Source organism: Mobula hypostoma, chromosome 1, assembly GCF_963921235.1.
Source record: "Mobula hypostoma chromosome 1, sMobHyp1.1, whole genome shotgun sequence".
NCBI lineage: Eukaryota > Metazoa > Chordata > Chondrichthyes > Myliobatiformes > Myliobatidae > Mobula > Mobula hypostoma.
In genome coordinates this window covers 79,340,591-79,356,382 of record NC_086097.1, presented here as the reverse complement: position 1 = coordinate 79,356,382, position 15,792 = coordinate 79,340,591, and the positions used below count along the sequence as shown (strand labels likewise).

Genomic DNA, 15,792 nt, shown 5'->3' with positions numbered 1-15,792 from the left:
AAAATTTTTGAGCGTTCCCAGATCCAAAAAAAAACCTGCAAAATCATGCCAAATAACTCATAAAACCTAAAATAACAGTAACACATAGTAAAAGCAGGAATGGTATGATAAATACACAGCCTATATAAAGTAGAAATACTTTTCTGCAGCACTGTCTAACACAGGGGAAATCTCGCAGAAGCGCTCTCGGCAGAAACACTCTCTCCAGTAACCTTTAAGCTATGAAGCTGTCAAATTATACCAAATAACACATAAAAATACACAGCCTATATAAAGTAGAAATAATGTATGTATAGTGTAGTTTCACTTACCGGAATCGGGAAGACTCCAATCAATTGCAGTTTCGTCACAGTTAAACACTTGCTTATACGAATAACCACCTGACGCAGTCGGCAATTGCCTCTGATCTGGGCTGACATTTATGTGCTGGGTGGCACCTAATTAATTAGCTTGTTTATTTCGGCTTTTTTCTTAAAGATGTGCCGGATGCGTTCCGACTACCGCTGCACCACTGCATGCTTCGCGGCAATGTATCGGTCCGCAGCCCGGAGGTTGGGGACCACTGCTTAAACTATGAAGCTGCCCTCGCCTCAGAAACCGATCAAACCACCCGTGACTACCTTTAAATTCCACTTTCGCAACACTTTCATCACCATTGTCCAGTGCTTTCTGTTTCAGCTTACTAAAAAGACTGACTGATTTCTCCTTAAGTATAAGAAAACTTAACGGAACACTGCGCTTTGTACACCCATCAATCCACTCAAGCAATAGACTTTCCATTTTATCCATTATTGGATGCCGACTAAGAGACCACTTTGCTACGAGCAGAACCAACAATAACATCGTCAGCTTTCAATATTCTTTCTCTCTGTGTATAAATAGTGCGAATGGTGGATGCAGGCAGATTCAACGCGCGGACAATGTCCTTACTTCATTCACCACGATCGAAACACTTAATTATGTCTAGTTTTACGCTAAGTGTAACACCTGCTCTTTTAGGCTTTTCCGATACCTTAGAGCTTATCTTGCTAACAGATGCACAAAATAAATCGAGATAAAGCATGTGTTTAAGCAATGCCGGCTAGAATGCAGTTCCGGGGGAGGAGCTTGGCTGTTCGGACGCGCGATGCCTTTTTCCGTAACAGTGAAAACACCTTCTGTTAGCGAAAACAGGTAACTAATGTAGGTCTTTTGTAACAGCGAGGTGTCATAAAGCAAACGTTCGGAAAACGGGGGCCACCTGTACTAAAATTTCTGCTTCATGCTTAAGGATATTTCACATTTATTAAAAATGGCTGCAAGATGAGGGTAATTCAGACAGATGCATGTGTTTTATTAATTTCAAAGCCAGCCTTGTTTTTGAGACTGTGATCCTGGTTCTCCATTCATAAAGCAGAGGAAATAATCAACTCTGCATATATCCTGTCAAACCTTTTAAGGATTTTGTACATTTCAATGAGTTCATCATCTCTTCATTTTTTTCTTGAGACTACAGGCTCAGAGTGTTTAATCTTTCCTCATATATTTCCAGGAATCTGGTCATTGTACATACTCAATCACCAGTATGTCTTCTGTTGCCGTCTCATTAGATAAAATAACCAAAAATGCCTAAAACACTCAGTAGGCCCAGGTGTCCCCTAAAAATTTTCTACAATTGGAGGAAGACATCTACCCTATACTTGGAGCAAGAGGATTTGAGTCAAAGACCATTATGTTACTTGCCTTTCTAATTATTATTTGAAACTACAAATTGATATTGCAATTATATGTGTATGAGGTCACTCAAGTCCCTCTGATTTTGCAAGTTCCTGTAATGTTTTTAATAAAGTAAATTCTGCTTTCTATTCTTTTTCCATCAGAGCAGATGACTTCATATTCTTTTACATTATTCTTCCATCTGTCATGTCTTGGCCTACTCACTTAGCCTGTCTATATCCCCAGAAACTTTTCTGCATTACACATCCTTTCCACAGTCCACAATATCCATAACTTTGTTGAAAATTTAAACATTGATTACCTTTGATTTCCCTCTTCTAAATCATTACAGTAAAATGTGAAAAGATGGAAACTTGACACATATCTCTCTGACACCACATGAAGGGATTTCCTGGATGTGAATATGAGAATTTGTCTCCACGAGACTTTGTAGTGGGCAGTGCTATCTGAGATGGACGCATCTGCAGAAGATGGATTTGTAATGATAAGGTTAGATAGTTTTATTCTTTCCTGTCAGAATCAGAATCAGGTTTATTATCACCGGCATGTGATGTGAAATTTGTTAACTTGGCAGCAGTTCAATGCAATACATAATCTAGCAGAGAATTTTTAAAAATAATAAATAAACAAGTAAATAAATGATGTATATGAAATAGATTTTTAAAAAGCATGCAAGACAGAAATACTGTATATTTAAAAAAAAAAGTGAGGTAGCATCCAAAAACTCAATGTCCATTTAGGAATTGGATGGCAGAGAGGAAGAAGCTGTTCCTGAATCGCTCAGTGTGTGCCTTAAGGCTCCTCTACCTCTTACCTGATGGTAACAGTGAGAAAAGGGCATGCCCTGGGTGCTGGAAATCTTTAATAATGGACGCTACCTTTCTGAGACACCGCTCCCTAAAGATGACCTGGGTACTTTGTAGGCTAGTGCCCAAGATGGAGCTGACTAGATTTACAACCTTCTGCAGCTTCTTTCGGTACTGCAGTAGCCCCTCCATACCAGACAGTGATGCCGCCAGTCAGAATGCTCTCCACGGTACAACTATGGAAGTTTTTAAGTATATTTGTTGACGTGTCAACTCTCTTCAAACTCCTAGTATAGTCACTGTCTTGCCTTCTTTATAACGGAATCGGTATGTTGGGACCAGGTTAGATCCTCAGAGATCTTGACACCCAGGAACTTGAAGCTGCTCACATTCTCCACTTCTGATCCCTCTATGAGGATTGGTATGTGTTCCTTCGTCTTACCCTTCCTGAAGTCCACAATCAGCTCTTTCATCTTACTGATGTTGAATGCCAGGTTGTTGCTGCAGCACCACTTCACTAGTTGGCATATCTCACTCCTGTATGCCCTCTCGTCACCATCTAAGATTCTACCAACAGTGGTTGTATCGTCAGTAAATTTATAGATGGTATTTGAGCTATGCCTCGCCACACAGTCATAGGTATATAGTATATAGAGAGTAGAGCAGTGGGCTAAGCACACATCCCTGAGGTGCGCCAGTGTTGATCGTCAGTGAGGAGGGTATGTTATCACCAATCCACACAGATTGTGGTCTTCTGGTTGGGAAGTCGAGGATCCAATTGCAGAGGGAGGTACAGAGACCCAGGTTCTGCAACTTCTCAATCATAGATCCAATCTGGAAATTTATTTTTTTGGACTTGTGGGACTTGACTGGCCTCATCAGTGGTGGTGCTGCCAATTCCCTCTTGAAGATGGATTTGAAGTCCCTGAGGTATTAATCTATTTCCATCTTACTAGTTGTGCTGCCTACAAAAGTGTTCAGAATAAGAACCCAAGTAAGTGGGTGAGCCTAGAGTCAGAGTTGAGGCCTACCCCTCCCTCTGTATACCACAGTACCAGTTGCTTATGTGGGCTTGTTCTGCTCAGGGAAAGAGCATACCCAGCGTTTGTGATGGAGGTGTCTGACATGCCATCTGGAAGGTATTGCTTTTGTGTTGACTCAGGCTGTTGCTTGGTTTGTCTGTAAGACAGCTCTGCCAAATTAGACAGCACTGCCCCGTTTTATGAGGAGGACTTTGCAAGATTGTTTTGCTGAGAAATTACTAATTTCTCCAATCTGTGTCTAGGTTAATGCTGTTCTTCCGGTTTTAAACTTTTCTGGTGTTCTGGTACAACTGAGAAACTTGGCCATATTGCTGTAGATCTGATTTGGGATGTTGGAAATGATGACAGGTTTATGCGTGCATAGTCTCTCTTGTGGGCTAGCTTACCTCCTGTTTAAATTACTAACCGAAGGCAGGCATGGATACAAGATGGTCATTTCAAAACAAGTGCATTGCAGAAGATGTTGAATCTAGTGTTTCCCATCCTGGAGGGCTGTGGAGGCTGGATCACTGGAGATATTTAATGAGGAGGGAGATGAGAGGATTAAGGTTTATAGGAACTGCTGTGAAGATGAGATAAGGCTTGAGGCAGATTGTCATGATCATATTGAAAAGCATTGTAGGGTTATGGAGCTGAGCAGCTTAACCCTGTTTCTACCCTGTTTCTATTTTCTTATGTTCTTGTGTTACAGGGAGGTCATTGAATACACCGTTTCTTTAATTGAAAATAAACAAAATGACAGCTGGAACTAGTCTATTAAAACATAACAAATAAGAAGAGTTCTACAGTATAACCACTGACAGCACTCACAGCTATCTGGACTATTCCTCTTCTCACCCTGTCTCTTGCAAAAACGCCATCCCCTTCTCGCAATTCCTCCGTCTCCGCCGCATCTGCTCTCAGGATGAGGCTTTTCATTCTAGGACGAGGGAGATGTCTTCATTTTTTAAAGAAAGGGGCTTCCCTTCCTCCACTATCAACTCTGCTCTTAAACGCATCTCCTCCATTTCACGTACATCTGCTCTCACTCCATCCTCCCACCACCCCACTAGGAATAGGGTTCCCCTGGTCCTCACCTACCACCCCACCAGCCTCCGGGTCCAACATATTATTCTCCGTAACTTCCGCCACCTCCAACGGGATCCCACCACTAAGCACATCTTTCCCTCCCCCCCCTCTCTGCATTCCGCAGGGATCGCTCCCTACACAACTCCCTTGTCCATTCGTCCCCCCCATCCCTCCCCACTGATCTCCCTCCTGACACTTATCCGTGTAAGCGGAACAAGTGCTACACATGCCCTTACACTTCCTCCCTTACCACCATTCAGGGCCCCAAACAGTCCTTCCAGGTGAGGCATCACTTCACCTGTGAGTCGACTGGGGTGATATACTGTGTCCGGTGCTCCCGATGTGGCCTTTTATATATTGGTGAGACCCGACGCAGACTGGGAGACCGCTTTGCTGAACATCTACGCTCTGTCCGCCAGAGAAAGCAGGATCTCCCAGTGGCCACACATTTTAATTCCACATCCCATTCCCATTCTGACATGTCTATCCACGGCCTCCTCTACTGTAAAGATGAAGCCACACTCAGGTTGGAGGAACAACACTTTATATTCCGTCTGGGTAGCCTCCAACCTGATGGCATGAACATTGACTTCTCTAACTTCCGCTAGGCCCCACCTCCCCCTCGTACCCCAGCTGTTACTCATTTTTATGCACACATTCTTTCTCTCACTCTCCTTTTTCTCCCTCTGTCCCTCTGAATATACCTCTTGCCCATCCTCTGGGTCACCCCCCCCCCCGTCTTTCTCCCTAGGCCTCCTGTCCCATGATCCTCTCGTATCCCCCCTTTGCCTATCACCTGTCCAGCTCTCGGCTCTATCCCTCCCCCTCCTGTCTTCTCCTATCATTTTGCATCTCCCCCTCCCCCTCCAGCTTTCAAATCCCTTACTCACTCTTCCTTCAGTTAGTCCTGACGAAGGGTCTCGGCCTGAAACGTCGACTGCGCCTCTTCCTATAGATGCTGCCTGGCCTGCTGCGTTCACCAGCAACTTTGATGTATGTTGGTTGTATAACCACTGAAGTGACTTCTTTGCACTGCTGTAATTGCAAAGTTAGTCCTCGGGACATTTTTAGAAGCAGAACTATTTCTATTTCATTCTGTTCCTTCAAATTGGTGAAATGTCTCAAGGCAATTCATAGAACATGAGCAGATAACAACGGACACAAGAAAAGGTTAAGTAGTCACAAGAAAGTAGATCTTCACCAGGATCTTATACTGGGGAAAGGAACTTTACAAGAGTAGCAGTGGACAGTCAAAACTGCAGATCTCAGAATCCAAAAGGCTGACAAGGTTGAAGCAAATTAATTAAAAGGATGATCAAAATGCGAGAATACATCAGCAAATAAAAGGTCTGATAGAGATTCTGGTGATTGGTAAAAGATGGTGGGGGAAAAAAGGTGAAAATTTCAAAATTAATGCATTGTTAAATTGTTTTAAAATTGGAAATTTTAATTTGTTTTCTTCAAAAGTAAATGAATGGCTAAATTCTACATTTTAGTATTGATATTTATAGATGTGTTAAGGATTTCAGTAGGCGGAGCAAAATTAGATAAATACATTAAAGTACAGGTTAGCCATGTTTCCATAATTTATCACTCATTTTAGGGTATCCTGGATGTCCTAGCTACAATAAATAATTTCTCCATGGCTGCTATGTTGAATTCCATCTAGTACTGCAGTTGAGATGGGGCTTAAAATGATTTTTTGATGTATATTTTGTTTTTCTGGGTATGTTAAATAGATGAACGATATAAATTTTGAGGACAAAGTGAAATATCCCTTTTAGATATTAGATCATAAGGATTAATTTCTACAAATTGAGGGAGAAGGTTATGTAAATGAAGTGTTTTTGGTTTTATTAATAAACTCGACTTTTATTGATCACCAACTTTAAATACTTTAAACTTCTGAAGTTTGAGTAGTGCTGACGTTCCAAGTATTTTTATTTTGACTATGAGCGTCACTGCAAAGGCTCTTGTATGCACTTCACTGCAGGGCTTGGGCTGTGCTACAGCTCTTGATATGCTTGACCCGATTCGACTGTGAAGCAGACTGAGATTCCATTGAGTAGGCAGCTTATGCTGCTTGAATTTCATAAGGTCTGAAGCATCCAGTCTGTGCACGTAGAGCTTGAAGATCTATTTGTATTTATTATGAGTACCGATACTCATGTTAGAAAATTTTTGAAACATATGCAACAGGAAGGAAGATTTACCAATTTGAATTGACTTTATTACTTACATCCTTCATATACATGAGTAAAAATCTTTGTTACGTCTCCATCTAAATGTGCAATGTGCAATTTATAGTAATTTATAAACAGTATGTACAACAGGATAGTCAGTATAACATAGAAATACAGTTGTGTCAGCATGAGTTAATCAGTCTGATGGCCTGGTGGAAGAAGCTGTCCTGGAACCTGTTGGTCCTGGCTTTTATGCTGCGGTACCATTTCCTGGATAGTAGCAGCTGGAACAGTTCGTGGTTGGGGTGACTTGGGTCCCCGATGATCCTTCGGGCTGCTTTGTTTTTGCGATATTGAGCAAGTAAGTGAATTTTTGGAGTTCTTTTTCCAAAAGAGCTGTAGGGGCTCGGTCACCAAGAGGTTGATGTAGTTTTGAATGTCAAAGGAATTGAGGAATATACAGTTCTCTTTGGACTTGAAGGCAATTCAGTGTGGTAGAACTGTGGTGGGCCTGTCACCGAGAGTGAGGGAGACCTGAGGTTCGACCGTCATGCCTTTCGTGCACTTTTAGAGTGTCGTGCCGAAGCTGAAAAGTTGGTTACAGACGAATCGAAGCGGTGAGGACCGGACACTGGCGCGTACCAGATCAACTGAACTCGATGTTTGGGTGGAGACTTGTGTGCAGGGCTGAATCAGAGAGGTTGGTTACAGGCTGAATTGAGAGTCGAGGCACCAGAGTGGTTCGGGGCAGAGATTTAAGCACAGAGCTGAGTCGGAAAGGATGATAAATTGAGGTAGTGGGGTCCTGGCACCAGAGTGTATTGAGACAATTGAACCCAATGTGTATCCATCAATTTAGCCACTGGGCCAGACTGAAAAATGTCAGGGTGTCAGGGGCTGAGGCAATGGGTGGGCTAGTTCAGATCATTGCTCCACGACTCGGCTCAATGCTGAACTGTGGGACTGAGCAGATTTCAGCTCAGAACACTATTTGCTTGTGGTTATTGTTTGCATGCTGTGTTCTTTTTCTCTCTGCACATCGGGTGTCTGGACTTTTTTTAATATATGTGTTCTTTTGGGTTTCTTTGTTTCATGGCTGCCTGTTAGAAGATGAAGCTCAAGGTTGTATAATGTATACATATTTTGATAATGAATGTACTTTGAACTTTGAGTTAGTGTAGGAAACTAGATGAGAGGTCAGCCACTATCACCTGAGTGGGTGGAATACCCGTTTGTTTCTACATTCTTAGCATTGAATAGGGATTCCTAACCTGTGGTCCATGGACCCTTCAAATAATGGGTCCATGGACCCTTCAAATAATAGTGCTCATTGGCATTAAAAAGGTTGGGAATCCCTGGAGAACTGTTTTTTAGAGAACTTTTGCAAAGTATGATTGCATGCTTTCTATTGTCATGCTTGCTTTTGTTATGCTTGTATTAATTCCATGAGGTAAATGTGTTCAGTGAATTGCAAAGTATTTAAAAAGTCTGCTGTGAAAAGAAAGTTTTATCTTTCTCGAAGGGTAAGCATTGTATTGGTGAATCAGTTTATTTTTCTTCACACAAAGATGCAGACACATTTGTTTTACCATTAACTCATTGCACCAAACTTCTATTTGTTCACTTTCTTTTGTCACTTAAAAACATGTAATTATACTATTGTTTTTAAAATCTGTTTAAAGGTTGATCTTCCATGTTTTATTTTGTTACATTATTTCATATTCAAATTGTTTGAACAGCTTGCTTCTTTAAAGAAAAGAATCAGTAGTATGCCTTGCTTTCACCACAGAATTCTTGACATTTTGGCAGGTACTGGCACTACCCCAACTTATGGCATGATTTGTATTTTTAACTTAAAATATACTTTTTTAAAATTTATTTTTCATTGAAGAGTGTTCAGATAAATTTCAGTCAACCAACAACAACTTACTTAAGAAAGACACAAGGTACTCTTTCTTGAAGGTGGACAGAGCATAAAACGAGTGTGGAAATTGAGGATAAGACAGTTGGATGAGTGGCTTGTGTTCAATTTTCTCAAAGTAAAATTTAAATTTTATTTCGATTTCTGCCTACCTGTAAAGGTGATGACATTTACTTTCTGCTGGTGTCTTGAATTGCTTCAAATTAATGGATTAACATACACTGTCAGACAGTGTGTATTCATATAATCGGGTCCAAGTTTCTCTTTTAGTTTGATTTGTCATTTCAATCTCTTCATATTAATATCTAAAACATGATCTTGTCTTACAGATTCAATTACATACCACTATTCTGAGGGAAGTATTTTTAAGCAGGTGGCAAGTTATTAACATGACTAGCAGCTAAACATCAAGAATAAGAGAAATATGCTATAAAGCCCTTAAGCCTGCTTCACTATTCATTATATTTGTAGCTAATCGTCCACCTCGGATTTATTTTCATGCCTAATCTTCATACTCCTCTATTCCCTAATGTGAAGAAACTCAACAGCTGAGGTTCTTTACACAAGATGGATGTGAATTCCTATCCACAATGGAATTTCTGTTTGTATTAATTTAAAAGTCTTGATCTCATATTCTGACATGTAACCCCTTGCTGTTTGCAAAGGAATCAAGTCTTTCAGCAGTAAGCTTGTCCATTTCTATCAGGATCTGATACATCAGTGACATTACCTGGAGAGTGTAGGTCCATCTTGTTGACAGATTGAAAGATACTGATGTCCAGAGGGAACTGTCTTGAACATAAATCACATAAGTTAACATCCAATTACATCAAAAATTAAGAAGGCAAAGGGTAAAGTGTTTTATCTGGAATATACTGTTCTTTTGAAATTGTTCCTGGAATATTTGTGCATACTAGGCTGGTTTCCCTAACTAAAGAAGAGTATACTTGTGGTCAGATCCAAATAGTGTCCCAGGATGGTTGGACAATGTTCTCTGATGAGATGAACTTGTGCTCTCTTGATTAATAGAATGAGAGGTGATTTCATTGAAACATGCAATATTCTTAAAGGGCCTAATGAGGTAGATTGGGGATGATGTTTTTGTAAGATGTCTAGAACAGAACCCGTATCTCAAAAGAATTTATCAGCCATTCAGGACTGAATGAGGAAAAATCTTTAGTTTAAAGTAGGTTAAAAGAGAGGGGTAACCACCTCAATTGTGCCTCCCATTTAGTTAGAAAAAACTAAACGTAAATATTGTTAGTCTTGGATATTATATATTGAAACTTAAACAATCTGATTGTCAGTACCTATTATCGGTCATGCAACAGAAAGCTCTTTAACTCATAAAGTAGAAAGCTCATTCGAAATATGTAAAATGCAAAGCAGGAAGAAATAAATTTTTTAAATTTGCAGATTATTGTAAAATTATACAAAACAGCAGTGGGAGTAAGCCAATCAGCAGCCACTCAGGCTTGCTGTACCTCACAGTAAAATCGTGGCTGATCTAATCCTGGAATCAACATCTGTCAGTGCTCCTTGGCTCACTTGCAATTTGAATGTACTTTGAATATGACTTCTGCACAGCTCTCTGAGATAGAGAATTATAGATTCACAACCCTCTGAGAGAAGAAGTGTATGTATGTATTATTAAATAAATATATACCTCAGAATAGGTCCTTCTGGCCCTTTGAGCCACGCCACCCAGCATTCCATCTATTTAACCCTAGCCTACTCACGGGACAATTTACAATGACCAGTTAACCTACTAAACTACGTCTTTGGGAAACTGGAGCACCTGGAGGAAATCCATACAGTCACGGGGAGAATATACAAACTCCTTACAGGCAGCAACAGAAACTGATCCCCGGTCACATGTACTGTAAAGCGTTGTGCTAACTACTGTGCTGCTATGCTGCCCATAGTAGTTCCTGCTTATTTGTGTCTGAAAAAGGTGATTTCATATTGAATCTTTGCCCCCTCCCCCACTTCAACTCCAGGGAAGCTTCCTCTTGATATCCACTTCGTCATCCACCCCTCACTTGTTATCAGGTGAGGGTAAGCGTGCCCAGTGAGGGTAACCAGTTGAAAAAAAGGCAGATAGTAAGCCGCAACAGTATGTTGGTGCAAGGGTTTTATTTAGTGCCAGTGGCGAAAAAAAGAGCAAAAACTGCCCAAAAGTTGTGAAGAAAAAAAGTGTTTTGAAATAGACAAGTGAAAACTAAACACGTATGTACAAAAATTTACAAATCTACGGAGGCTTTCTCCATGACACACATTGTCTTTAATTTTCCAATATAACTTCACCAACTGTCAATTCCAACCTCTACACCTCTCTAACAAAGCCAGATTGAGCGTTTAACTCTGCCTCTGCCTCTGCCTCTGCCTGGCCTAGAAGGACCAGGAAATACTACTGTTGGACTGGGGGCGGGGGAAATGGGTGTTAATTACGTGACCAGATCATAATTATTTCAGGTGCAGAATTGGAACATTTTGAACAGGGATTCTAACATCCTACAGTTTTATTCCACAACAAATGCCTTAACTAAACCCGTAGATCAGTGTCCACATGCTCAGATGAATATAAAAGAATAATGCTTCCCGCCAGTGGTGTTACCAGTGTAGGGTTGGTGTACCTGCACCTACTAAAACAGGCATTATTTTAGGACACCCCAAACTGTCCCTTGGGTCTTTTGGGGCCATTCTGCTTTCTACAAACCGATGCCACGGTGTGAGTAAAAATAAATGAAATTGTTTGGAATGCCTGTATCTAGAATCGTTATAAACCAGTAGAACATGTAAACTGAGGGGATTATTTTGATCAGCCAAGCTAGCGATTGTTTTACTGTTGGGAGTTCACCAATTAACACACCTCAAGAACTGCAGAATGGGAGGGCAGAGTGTGTAAACTACTGGGGAAATGAGACCAGGGACCAAATGAGGAGGAGTGACTAACCAGGAAATAGGGCAAGGTTAGTGGGAGAATTAGCATTGCCAACCTGTTCTATCACACCACCTCAGGATCACCTTTGGTGTGTCGACTTAATCTGCTCAATCTTTCTTCATATGTGAACCCCTTCTAACCAGGAACCAACCTAGTAAACCTTTGCTGCATTGCCTCGAATATAGGCATATCACTTCTTAAATATGAAGACCAAAGCTATATACAGTACTCCAGGCCTGATCTCACTAGAGCCCTGTGAAGTTATAACAAAATTACTCTGCTTCTATACGCTATACCTATTGCAATAAATACTAATATTCCATTAGCCTTTCTACCTGTGCACTAACTTTTTTAGGCTCATGTGAAATTCCTTTATGGCACAGCAATTTCAAGTCTCAATTCAGATGAACAGTAAATTGCTTTCTCATATTGACTTCAAAGTAGATAGCCTTACATTTTCACATATTGTGTCAGCAACTTTTTGCCCAATCGTTGAATCTTTCTATAACCCTTTGCAGGTTATTTGTGTGCTTGTTACAACTTGTTAACCCGGCTACCTATTAAGTTTGAAGAGTGTACATGCAGTCCCTTCATCCAAGTCATTAGATTCTAAATATTTCAGGCTCCCATTCTGATCTTTGTGCCAATCTAAAAATTATTTATTCTGACTGTTTTCTATTAGTCAAATCCTTATCTATGCCAGCATTTCGCCTCAACTCCTTCTGTTCTTGTGCTGTAAACTTTTTATGACACCATATCGAATATCTTCCAGAAATGCAAGTACACTATGTCGACTGGTTCCCCTTCATTCACTCTTTTTGTTACATCTTTGAGGAACTCCAGCAAGTATGTCAGATGTTGATTCCGCGTGTTTGTCATGTTTGCGCAATCTGTTTAGTAGTAGTCTGTCCATTCTTGCACATATCAGGTTGTTGTTTGTAATATCTGAGTTGTATCTTGGCATCAAGTTAATGTGCAAACTGGATTCTGTAGTGTGACAATGGTACTGGGCTGGTTAAGTGTTTTCAAGGTTGAGGGGGAGATGTGGCCATATCTAATTGCAAAATGATAATGTGAGTTAGATAATATATTCTAAGCTGGAGTACATCAATTTAACACCAGGAATCAAAGTTAGCTTCAAGAAATATATTGCTGCTCTGTTTCAGCCAGGTGATGATAATGAGAGGCAAATCACTTCTCTAAAGAAACTGATAGGAATACAGTGCCTTTAAAAGGTATTCATCCCCCACAACTATTTTCATATTTTACTGTCTTATTTCCTAAATTTAAAATATATTGAAGTAGGAGTTTTTAAGCTAATCTACCAAACATTGTGCATCATGTCAAGTCAAAAGAAACAATCTAAAATCTATCAAAAATTAAAATCCAGAATTGTGTGGTGAAGAAGTATTCGTTCCCCTTGTAATTACTACACTAACTTTTCTTGGGTACAGTACTTACTTACCAACTTGCCTAATTCGTTGATGTAGAAAATTGGAGGATGACCTGAATGAGTACCCATCCGCCTCAGAGGTCCAACAGTATGATAGATTTTCAACAGACTAAACCAAAATAAAGTCATAAGAGCATACAAAGCAAGTCAGGGAAATGATAATAGCGAAGCACAAATCTTTAGAAGGATACAAAACCATCTCAAAGGTATCAAACATACATTGGAGCTCAGTGCAAACCATCATGGAAAAAATGGGGAAAAAAATGTTAAACCACAGCCACCCTGCCTGGATCAGATCGCCCCTCTAAACATAGTCGCCAGAGAAGAATGGCACTTGTAAGAGAGGCTATACTGTGACGCTAACAATCACTCTGACTGAGCTGCAGAAGTCAGTGGCTGCAACTGGAGATGAAGTTCATGGCTCCACAGTGTCTTATGGCTTTGCAGATTCTCAGTAGGTACATTTAATGTCAGGGAAATGTGTACAATATACATCCTGAAATTCTTTTTCTTGGCAAACTTCCACGAAAACAGAGGAGTGCCCCAAAGAATAAGTGACAGTTAAATGTTAGAACCCCAAACCCCCCCCAACTACCCTTTCCCGCACATAAGCAGTAGCAAGGCAACGACCCCCCCCCACCAGCAAAAAGCATTGGCGCCCCCCACCGAGCACTCAAGCGTGCAGGAAGGCATCAATAAAGACACAGACTTGCAGTACCCTAAAGACAACTTGTTCACCCGGTAATTTGACATACACCAGGCTCTCTCTCTCCCTAATAAGGGAAAAAGAGGTGTGCCCGTTTCTAAGACTTGCTCAGAAAGGGTATTTATGGAAGAGTGGCAAGGAAGAAGCCATGGCATGCTCTTTTTTTTAAAAAAAAGCATATTCTTGCTTGTGAAGGCTTTGCAAAGCATCACTTAGACGATACTGTAAAGATGTAGAAGAGTGTTTTGTGGTTGGATAAGACTAAAGAGGAACTTTCTGGCTTCAACACTAAACGATGCGTGTGGCATAAATCTAATACTGAGCATCAGCCAGGTAGCACCATCCCTACTGTGAAGTATGGTGGAGGTAGCATGCTATGGGGATGCTTTTCAACAGCAGGGACTGGAAATGTGGTCAGTATTGATGGGATGATGAATGCTGCTAAATACAGAGATTTTGCTAGCCTGTTCTAGAAAGCTTAAACTGGGGTGGAAGTTCATCTTTCAGCAGGACAACAACCCAAAGCACACAGACAAAGCAACCATGGAGTGGCTTCAAATGATGAAAATTGATGAACTTGAGTGGCCCAGTTAGAGTACAGACCTTAACCAGATAAAACATCTCTGGCAAGACCTCAAAATTGCTGTCCACCACTGCTCCTCAGCTAACTTGGCACAGTTTGAGCAACTTTACAAAGAGGAATGGGCAAATCTTGTTCCCTCATGTTGTGCAAAACGAAGGCTTATGCAGAAAGACTAAAGACTACTGGCTATAATAGCTGTGAGAGGTGGTTCGACTAAGTACTGAGGAAAGGGGGATGAATACTTTGAACTGCTGACAATTTAGTTTTTGAAGTTTTAGTTTTTCATTGTTTACAATTTTTCCTGGTATTTTTTGGGGCTGTACTGTGATAAAAGGAGCATGTGATTCACAAATAAAAATTCTCAGTAAAATTGATCAAAATCTCTGGTTGTGATGCCTATTTATGTGAGCAAAGGGTTGGGGGCCAAATACTTTTACAACCTTTACAAGGCACTGTAGATCAGATACTTTATAGGTAATTCTTTATTGCATATATGATCTGTTAGATTCTTAGGATTAAGCTTAAACTATTTGATGTCATGGACTTGGGGGAGCAATATGTTTTGGTTGTGATCATAGATGATTACTTGTTTACAAAGAAAATATTTTTCTATATTGTGCAGACCACTTAACAAAGCCTGAGTTGATGTGGGAGAGAAAGAAGCAGATGAAATGTGGACATTCTCCCAGAGTGATGTAAGTACCTTTTGATATGGTGCCAAGGTATCTTGATAGCTGACAAAACTGTTGCTACAGAAACAGGGGTCAAGTTCTTAAGAATGCGAATGATGACAGGATGAGGAATTCCAGCTGCACTGGAAGTCTGGGGGAGAAGAAAAAGTGTTTTATATAATGTCATGAAATACAAGGGGGAGATTTTAAAAAGTGCTGTCACGAAAACTAAAGAATTTGTGATAAATTCACTAACTGATCCTGAAGCAAATACTTTAACCAGCATTAGTGACTGTGCTGCAATACTGAATTTACAAATTGACCTGTTGATTGATATTGCTTTCAGAAATATGTGCACTTTTCCAAGCTTGTGCATTGAAGGGAAATACATATGATTGCTCCAGAGTTTCACCAGAATATTGCCTGCATTGCAGAACTGTGGTTATGATTGGATAGGCCGGATTTATTTTGACTGGACTGTAGGAGATTGAACGGTAGTTTTGTAGAGGTTATAAAATTAAGTAGATAGAATAGATAGTCTAGAGACTTTTTCCCAAGCAAGGAAGTCTCAAACTAGAGGGTGCAGGTTTAAAATGAGAGAAGAGAAACAAGACATCTGAATGGTAAAGCTTTTCCAAGCACAAAGTGGTAGTTATCTGGAATGCACTATCAGAGGATGTGGTAGAAGCAGATACTAT

At 40.4% G+C, this 15,792-nt stretch overlaps 1 protein-coding gene across 4 annotated transcripts in view; it reads left to right on the top strand.

The window, feature by feature from the left end:
- The window catches only part of LOC134348317 (protein PALS1-like), an 84,513-nt gene that overhangs the window by 23,195 nt on the left and 45,526 nt on the right, over window positions 1-15,792 (top strand). For all 4 annotated transcript variants that reach the window (XM_063051523.1, XM_063051498.1, XM_063051515.1 and 1 more), the window contains exon 2: window positions 15,046-15,118. The gene's annotated coding sequence lies outside the window, so the exon portion shown is untranslated. The remainder of the gene's footprint in view (window positions 1-15,045; window positions 15,119-15,792) is intronic.